The 8024-nt window shown below is 38.5% G+C and overlaps 1 long non-coding RNA gene across 1 annotated transcript; it reads right to left on the bottom strand.

Annotated features, from left to right (window-relative positions):
- Window positions 1-1914: 1914 nt before the first annotated feature.
- LOC140075497 (uncharacterized) lies at window positions 1915-7683 on the bottom strand. The gene is made up of 4 exons (XR_011849431.1): window positions 7555-7683; window positions 5535-5566; window positions 4307-4548; window positions 1915-2043 (listed from the first exon to the last, which is right to left on the bottom strand). It is a non-coding gene; the product is annotated as an uncharacterized lncRNA (long non-coding RNA).
- Between the last annotated feature and the right edge of the window lie 341 nt (window positions 7684-8024).

Raw genomic sequence — 8024 nt, 5'->3', positions numbered from 1 at the left:
TATTCTAGGGCATTCTAGTCAGACAGGGATGTTTCTGGAATAAACCTTCCAAGCATGTAGGAGGAATCTTCCAGAGGCTTCCATTGAGATGATGATGGAGTGAAGGGGCCATAAACTGCAGACAATGATAGGGCAATGTAAAAAGGAGCGACCAGCTGACATCATGATCCCTGCGACGCACAGCGCGGGGTCACAGAGGCTATGCCGGAGCATCAATGTATAGTAGAGGACCTGCCGGGGGGGGCATCGGAAGGTGAGTACACTGTTTTTTTTCTTGACTAGGGGAGTCAAGGTGAGGTGAGGTTTTTCAGCACATTTTATGTGCTGAAAAACTCGGCTTATACTCGAGTATATACGGTAAGTAAAGGACTGCAGTCAATTATATTGAGCTTTCATGCTGGTGTGAAAGTTGCTAAATCTAAAGGAGCCCATTTGCTTCACCTATCCAAGTATTCTTGTGCGGGTGGTGAAAGAAAGAAATCTTGACCGTTGATATGAGGTGTTTATGCCGACTTGCTGTGTTAGATTTTTTAAAACAAAAGGAGCATTGGCATTCAGGACTTTAAAACATGTACCACTGCTATTTAAGATTACTTATTATTCTAAGTTTATTATGGTTTTCCAGCCATGAAGATTAAAGGCTGTAAGATTATGAATAAGTTATCCTGAATAAAAGATTGGAAACCATGGTTGCATATGAAGGATAAACTGATTTAATTATGATATTTTTGTAATTACTGATAGTACCTATTAAAAGATTACATCTTACAACATGGTAATCCACATCCTACATGAGTACATGGGTGACCGTGCCTATTTACAGTACAGAGTGGAGATAACACTGGACTTGCTGACTACGGTACCAATGAATCCTGCAGAAGACACAGGTTCTGTCACAATAATAGACAAGAATACTCAGCACAAGAACTTCAAGTCCTATGTGTGTAATAATAAATGTTTTCCAACAACATAAACATTTTTTGGTAAATATTTATGTGGCAAGGTTTTTATGTGCTATATGTAAAATATTCTGAATGTGTAGTCCAGTGATGGCGAACCTATGGCACGGGTGCCAGAGGTGGCACTCGGATCCCTCTCTGTGGGCACCCAGGCCATCACCCAGGTCACCATTTAGGACTCAATACTTCCTCCTGCAGGCACAGGCAACCCAGTACATGCCACGTTCAGCCCCATTTTAGAGACTAGAAGTGCAGGAGGAGCAAGGAGGTGCTGACAGAGCTGTATTATGATTGTAGACCCTTCTCCGGACCTGTGATTAATCCTGTTAAGGGACCTTAGAGGGAAACTACAATAATAATCCAAATTTTCTTTCTACTGTATTAATGTCCTCAGGACAGCAATACGTTTGAAACCTGTCAGTTACTTTAGTTACTTTAAATTGGCATTTGGCACTTTGTGAAAAATATGTGGCTTTTGCTTGTAGTTTCGGCACTCAGTCCCCAAAAGGTTCGCCATCACTGGTGTTCAAAGAACTAGGTAAGAATAAAAAACTTGCCACTTCTTTAGCATGAAAGTGTATATATTTATTATTAAGTGAAAAGCAATCCACAAGTAAATGTATGTAATGTATCATTCTTAAAGAAGACCTTCATCAGACACCGATTGCAGGGGAAACGGAATATAGAGAAAGCGGAGCTGACCGCCTGTGGGAAATTGGGCATAGGAACGGTGAAGAACTTCCACCTAGGATAAGAGCACCTACAGTCCATCTATACCCTCAGTGTATTCTGTATTAACCTCAGGCATGACCATGTCTTCTGTATAAACATCTTCTTTTGCATTCTTTTGTTGAATGATTGATATGGATGTGTGGATGTGTAGACTCCATAATTTTTACTTGCCCCGCTTTTTATGTGACAATATACATTGGTTCATTGGAAAAACACCTCATAATCATGGTATTAACAGTCTTTTATTAATGTCATAATGATTTGTTTTTGTACATAGGCAATAGAAAAATAAGGAACGTTGATATAAACTTGTCACATTTATGATTCTCCTTTTTATTCCACAACTTTTGTGCTGCAATATATAAAAAAAAAGTTATCATTTTTTTTATCATAAAATGCAAATAATAGAAATGCACATTGAGATCATCCCTATATTATATTTGCTTAAAGGACACCTGTCATCAGGCCTCTGTAACTTATTCTGTCATTACTACCTGTTAGAGCAGCTTACAAGGGTTTCATTCATACATTTATCATTGTAAAATCATCTTTTCTTTATTATGTAAATGAGCTTGTGCACATGGAGAGAGACAGTGATGTCACCCGTTACCCCTCCCCTCTCCACCCCCTGCTAATGTCTGTTTGTAATGTATAGTTGTATATGTTTGTATATGTATATAGCATTGCTGGTGTCTGTGCTTTATCTGCTGCCTGTGAGAGACACAGACATCAGCTACACAAGTACATGACATGTTCTGCTATACACATGTGTGAGAGACACATACATCATCTACACAAGTACCTGACTTGCCCTCTTCTCATATACACATATGAGAGACACAGAAATCAGTTACACAAGTACCTCACATGCTCTCTCCTCCCATACAAATGTGAGAGAAACAGACATCAGCCACACAAGTACCTGACATTCTGTTACTCCTATACATGTGGCTGTATCCTTTAGCAGTTGTATCTCTCATACACACACAGGTGCAGGGGGCGCCAGTACCAAGAAGTGTCACATCATTACATAGGACGCATTTGGACACACAATGTTAGTGAATCCTGGCACACTGTACACTTTTGGGATCTCCTCCGGACCGGGTAAGTAAATGTGCCCCATTGAGAGCACAGAGGCAGATCACAAGTGTTTCAGGGCTCATATAAGAGCCAGAGTCCCCAAGCCAGGAACAGCTTTTTTTATGGATAAACTAACTTATTAACCTTTTCAATAAAGAAGTGCCCCTATTCACAGCGGTGGGATCTACAAAACAGTGCAAATAGTAAATAGATGACAATTAAGATATTTCAGTAGTGAATGGCCACAGTTTTTACATATTCGTGCAGTTGACATAATGCCAAGAAAAGTCATACAATCTTAACACTGTTTCATGTCAAGAGTCTATTGTATGCTAAGTATATTGCACTCTGATACATACAGCATCATTCTAGAGTATTTTACAGGAAAACTAGAGTAACAATAAGAAAGTCTATGTTAAAACCATATACAGGCGGTCCCTTTCTTAAGAACACCCAACTTACAGATGGGTTACAAACAGCCCTCTAGATGTTGGTAATTTACTCTACTTTAGCCCTAGGCTACAATGATCAGATGTAGCAGTTATCAAATGTGTCTGCAATTAAGCTTTATGGTTAATCCTGGTTCTTATGACAACCCAAAATTTTTAAAAAACAATTGTCATACAGACCAAAAAATTTTTATCTGGGATTACAACTATAAAATATACAGTTCTGACTTACATACAAATTCAACTTAAGAACAAACCTACAGAAACTATTTGTATGTATCCTATTGAGACTAAAACATACAACATCTTCAGGTCCAATAAACCATCTGGAATTTCTGTAATGATGTGTATCATGTGTTCGGAAGACTATAGCAATCTATGTAAACATTGTATAAATATTTTTACTGTCTTTGAATCACAATCTGTCTCGAGCTAATAAGATTTGTGCTTGATAAAACAAATGCAATAAATTCTGGGATGGTAATTACAATGTTATTAATAACTGGTGATTCATGCAGTCATACACAAACATTGTGACTGAGAAGGAGCTACGTATATACAATGGAAATTGAAGCTAACCCTAAAAAGAAACTCAAACCCTACAGCCCACAAGAGGAGTGGACTGGAGGATGGAGAGGTATCTTCTAGGCGTCATGATCAAGTGTTATGTCTGGAGTTATGACACCTGGACAGCTGTAGGCCAGCATAGATGCCTCCTCAACTATGTTCAGATCTGACATGAATGCTTAGTGAGCAATTGATCTATGGTACAAGCAGGGCTAGACTAAACAGAGAAGCCGATTAAATGATTGACCCAATGAGAATCCGTCTGGGCTTGGTCTACAGTATGCCTCGTTCTAAAGACCCCTATACACAACAATCTTCTGGGTCACAACTATATGTGTAATGAATACGGAGATCTGCTGTAAGAGTGATCTGGTAGTGGCCTTTCCCCAGGAAAAAAGTGGGTGGGGCTTAAAGTGAGTGGAATTACACAACCCAACTGATTTACTATAGTCATATAAATCATATATAAAGTCATATAAATCATAATTGAAATATACACTGGCTCACCAGCAGACTCACCATTTGTTAACAATGTTTTCCATGATGCCCATGGTGACCATGGTGTCCGTGGTGACCGTGTTGTCCGAAGTGACCATGATGTCCATGGTGGCCATGATGTCCATGGTGGCCATGAGGATGGTGATGTTCATGATGAGGTCCAGGAGGGTATTGAGGATAACCCACATTAGGTGGTGGACAGTAACCAGGTGGGTATTGGGGAGGAGGGCATGGTTGGCACGGAGGAGGACAGTGAGGCGGGCCTAAAAAAAATCATTGCTTATACTTTAGTGTCATCCTTAAAATGATCAGTGTAGGTAGCATATACATTATTTTCTTCACAAATGAAATATTTTGTGATGAGAGGACTAAGAGCGATCTTCAAGCAGATGCAAAGAAAATACAATGGTGTTTAAATCTGTGTGTAACCTGCCCCCTTACTCCGAGTCTGTGCAGGAGACAGAGAGGTTTTTGTGTGTATAGTTTTTATATGACACCTCAGTATATGACATCTCTGCATGAAGGAAACCCTGTGCAATGTAGAGCCTTCTATCACAGCAATAGCCATTTTTGGTACTATGGCTAGTAACTTACAAGGGCGTCGTCTATAGAGTCGCTATTTTTTTTATACTGAAATTGTTTCCTGTGCAAATACTGCCTGAATTCTTAGCATGTTTCAGATACAAAACAACAAGAGATGATATATAGAGTTGCCAATGTAAGGAATGTTGTTCTGATATGTTTATAGGAGCCGGATGTTTGTGTGACAAATGGAGGAAATAGTTCCCCTTTGCATTGTTTAAGAATAAGGGCACAACAATATTCACGCAGAAGTATATGTGTATGGGTGTGTGCAAGCTGAAACATACTAGCCAACCACCTAATGCTTCGTCTCATTACACCTGATACTATTGTTCCTGATGAGAAAACACAATGCCAGATATGACTGACAAAATTACCTCTTCTAGTTCTTCTCAATGTACATGTGTTTAAGCAAATAACCCAAAAGAGCTGTCAGGACTTCACCCGACAGCTGTCTAAAGTATATGATCAATGTATAAGGAAAAATCTTTCATATCCAGGCAGATAGATCCAACTTTTGTTCATATCTGTGAATGTGTATCTGTAGCTATAAAGCGGTAGCCGGGGCAGGGCTTTTCTTAGTGTAAAAGTAGTAAAAACTTACAGTAACATGGAGACTACAGTAACAAGGAAGACGGGTGAGTGATATAGATTGTAAGACACCTACCGTGGTGATGGTGATGACTCATGACTGTAAACCTGTAAGAAAATAATATTATGAACATTTGTACATATAGACAAACCATGTATTAAATCAATAAAGATTAAAAAAAATCAATAAAGATATGTAAACATTAGATTATAAGATCTTGCAAGCAGGGTCCTCATTCCTGTTTCATCTGTTCATACTATTGATTTGTAGGTATATGATGGCACTATATAAATAAATATTATAGGTGGTACATTGCGGTCTGTACCTCTGAACTCTGAAATAACATTGAATATGGGTTCATTTCATGGTCAAGGAGAATTAAAACTATATACATCAAGTAATCATGGACTTTTTGACCCTTTGTTCATGCCCTAAGTATAGCAACAACACCTATCAAACTGCAGGAAAGAATAAGAGTTTTAGCGCATATCTGTTTCTTGGTGCCTATACAGAATCACTATATTCACACCAGATATGAAGCCATCACCTAGATAGATAAATAGATAGATAGATAGATAGATAGATTAACGATGATAGATAAATAGTAAGAGAGATAGATAGATAGATAGATTAACCCCATAGCGCAATAAGACGTACCCTTACGTCTTACTGCGCATGGGGGAGTATGAAGAGGGCTCACAGGCTGAGCCCTCTTCATACTCACCGGGCATTTGCTTCATAATGAAGCAAACGCCCGTCGCTAACACCCGCGATCGGTGCTTGCACCGATCGCGGGTGTTAACCCTTTGATTGCCACCGGCAAAGCTGCCGGCGGCATTAAAGAGCCGGCGGCGCGTGGGCGCCGCCATCTTGGCTCCGATCGTCACTCCCTGTGACGTCACCGGGGAGCGGCGATCCGTTGCCATGACAGCCTGGGATCACACAAAGATCCCAGGCTGTCATGATCGAGGCTATCTATTATAATGTGCGATCTGCACATTATAATAGATGGTATGCAAAATCCCCATATACTGCCATACTGTAGTATGGCAGTATATGGTAGGATCAATCAGACAACCTAGGGTTAAAGTACCCTAGGGAGTCTGTAAAATAGTAAAAAAAATAAATAAAAAAAAGTAAAAAAAAAAAAATTATATTAAAAAAACATAAAAATTCAAATCACCCCCCTTTCCCTAGAACTGATATAAATATAAATAAACAGTAAAAATCATAAACACAATAGGTATCGCCGCGTCCGAAAATGCCCGATCTATCAAAATATAATAGCCGTTTTTCACTGCGTTAAACCCCGTAGCGGAAAATAGCGCCCGAAGTCGCAAATGGCATTTTTTTGCCATTTTGAAAAATAGAAAAAATTCTATAAAAAGTGATCAAAATGTCGAACAGTCCTAAAAATAGAAGCATTGAAAACGTCATCAGAAGTCGCAAAAAATGACACCACCCAAAGCTCCATACACCAAAGTATGAAAAAGTTATTAGCGCAAGAACACGGCAAAATGAAGAATTTTTTTTCTGTACAGGAGGTTTTAATTTTTGTAAATGTATGAAAACATTATAAAACCTATACAAATTTGGTATCCCCGTGATCGTATTGACCCAATGAATGAAATAGACATGTCATTTAGGGTGCACAGTGAAAGCTGTAAAAACCAAGCCCACAAGAAATGGCGCAAATGTGTTTTTTCATTATTTTCACTGCATTTAGAATTTTTTTCCCGCCTCCCAGTACACGGCATGGAATATTTAATACCATCACTACGAAGTGCAATTTGTTACGCAGAAAATAAGCCATCACACAGCTCTGTACATGGAAAAATAAAAAAGTTATAGATTTTTGAAGGTGGGGAGTGAAAAATAAAAACGCAAAAACAAAAAAGGGCCTGGTCCTTAAGGGGTTAACGATGATAGATAAATAGTAAGACAGATAGATAGATAGATAGATAGATAGATAGATAGATAGATAGATAGATTGATTGATTCCTAATTCTATCATAATCATAATAAGATAGAGGGAGAATCATAATTCAACCTACACCAGTAAGAGATTGTGGAAAAAATCAAGTTATGTTCTTACCTCTAAGTGAAATTGAAGGTTTAGAAAGAATAGTAACGACAGAATGAGCCAACGAGGAAAGTTTGCTTTATAGGTAAATAAGGGGCATAGGGAGGGCACAGTGACAAATTACATAATCTCAGATTGCAAGTTAAAGGTTGTCTCCTACATTGTCAACAGCCCACTCCCTTCCACATCATAAGACGGAAAACTATCCCTGTAACTGGGTGTGTTTAACTAGTTTTACTGGTAGAAGTATGTTATCATAGCTATGGTCTATGGCACAATATACTGTAATTGACGTCTGACCTTTAAAGATCATAAAAAAGGTTGTTTTTCTTAAATATGAAACTCACTGAACTACAATGTACTGTAACTATTTCTCTTTTTTTAAACACTTTTTAGTGGATGAATTACATCCACTTGTACCCTTTACATTTACCCTTTACATTTGCAAAATGCACCCCATGCATGTTTCTGAGGACATAAAA

This window comes from Engystomops pustulosus, chromosome 8, assembly GCF_040894005.1.
Source record: "Engystomops pustulosus chromosome 8, aEngPut4.maternal, whole genome shotgun sequence".
Lineage (NCBI taxonomy): Eukaryota > Metazoa > Chordata > Amphibia > Anura > Leptodactylidae > Engystomops > Engystomops pustulosus.
This window is presented reverse-complemented; position numbering and strand designations above follow the sequence as displayed.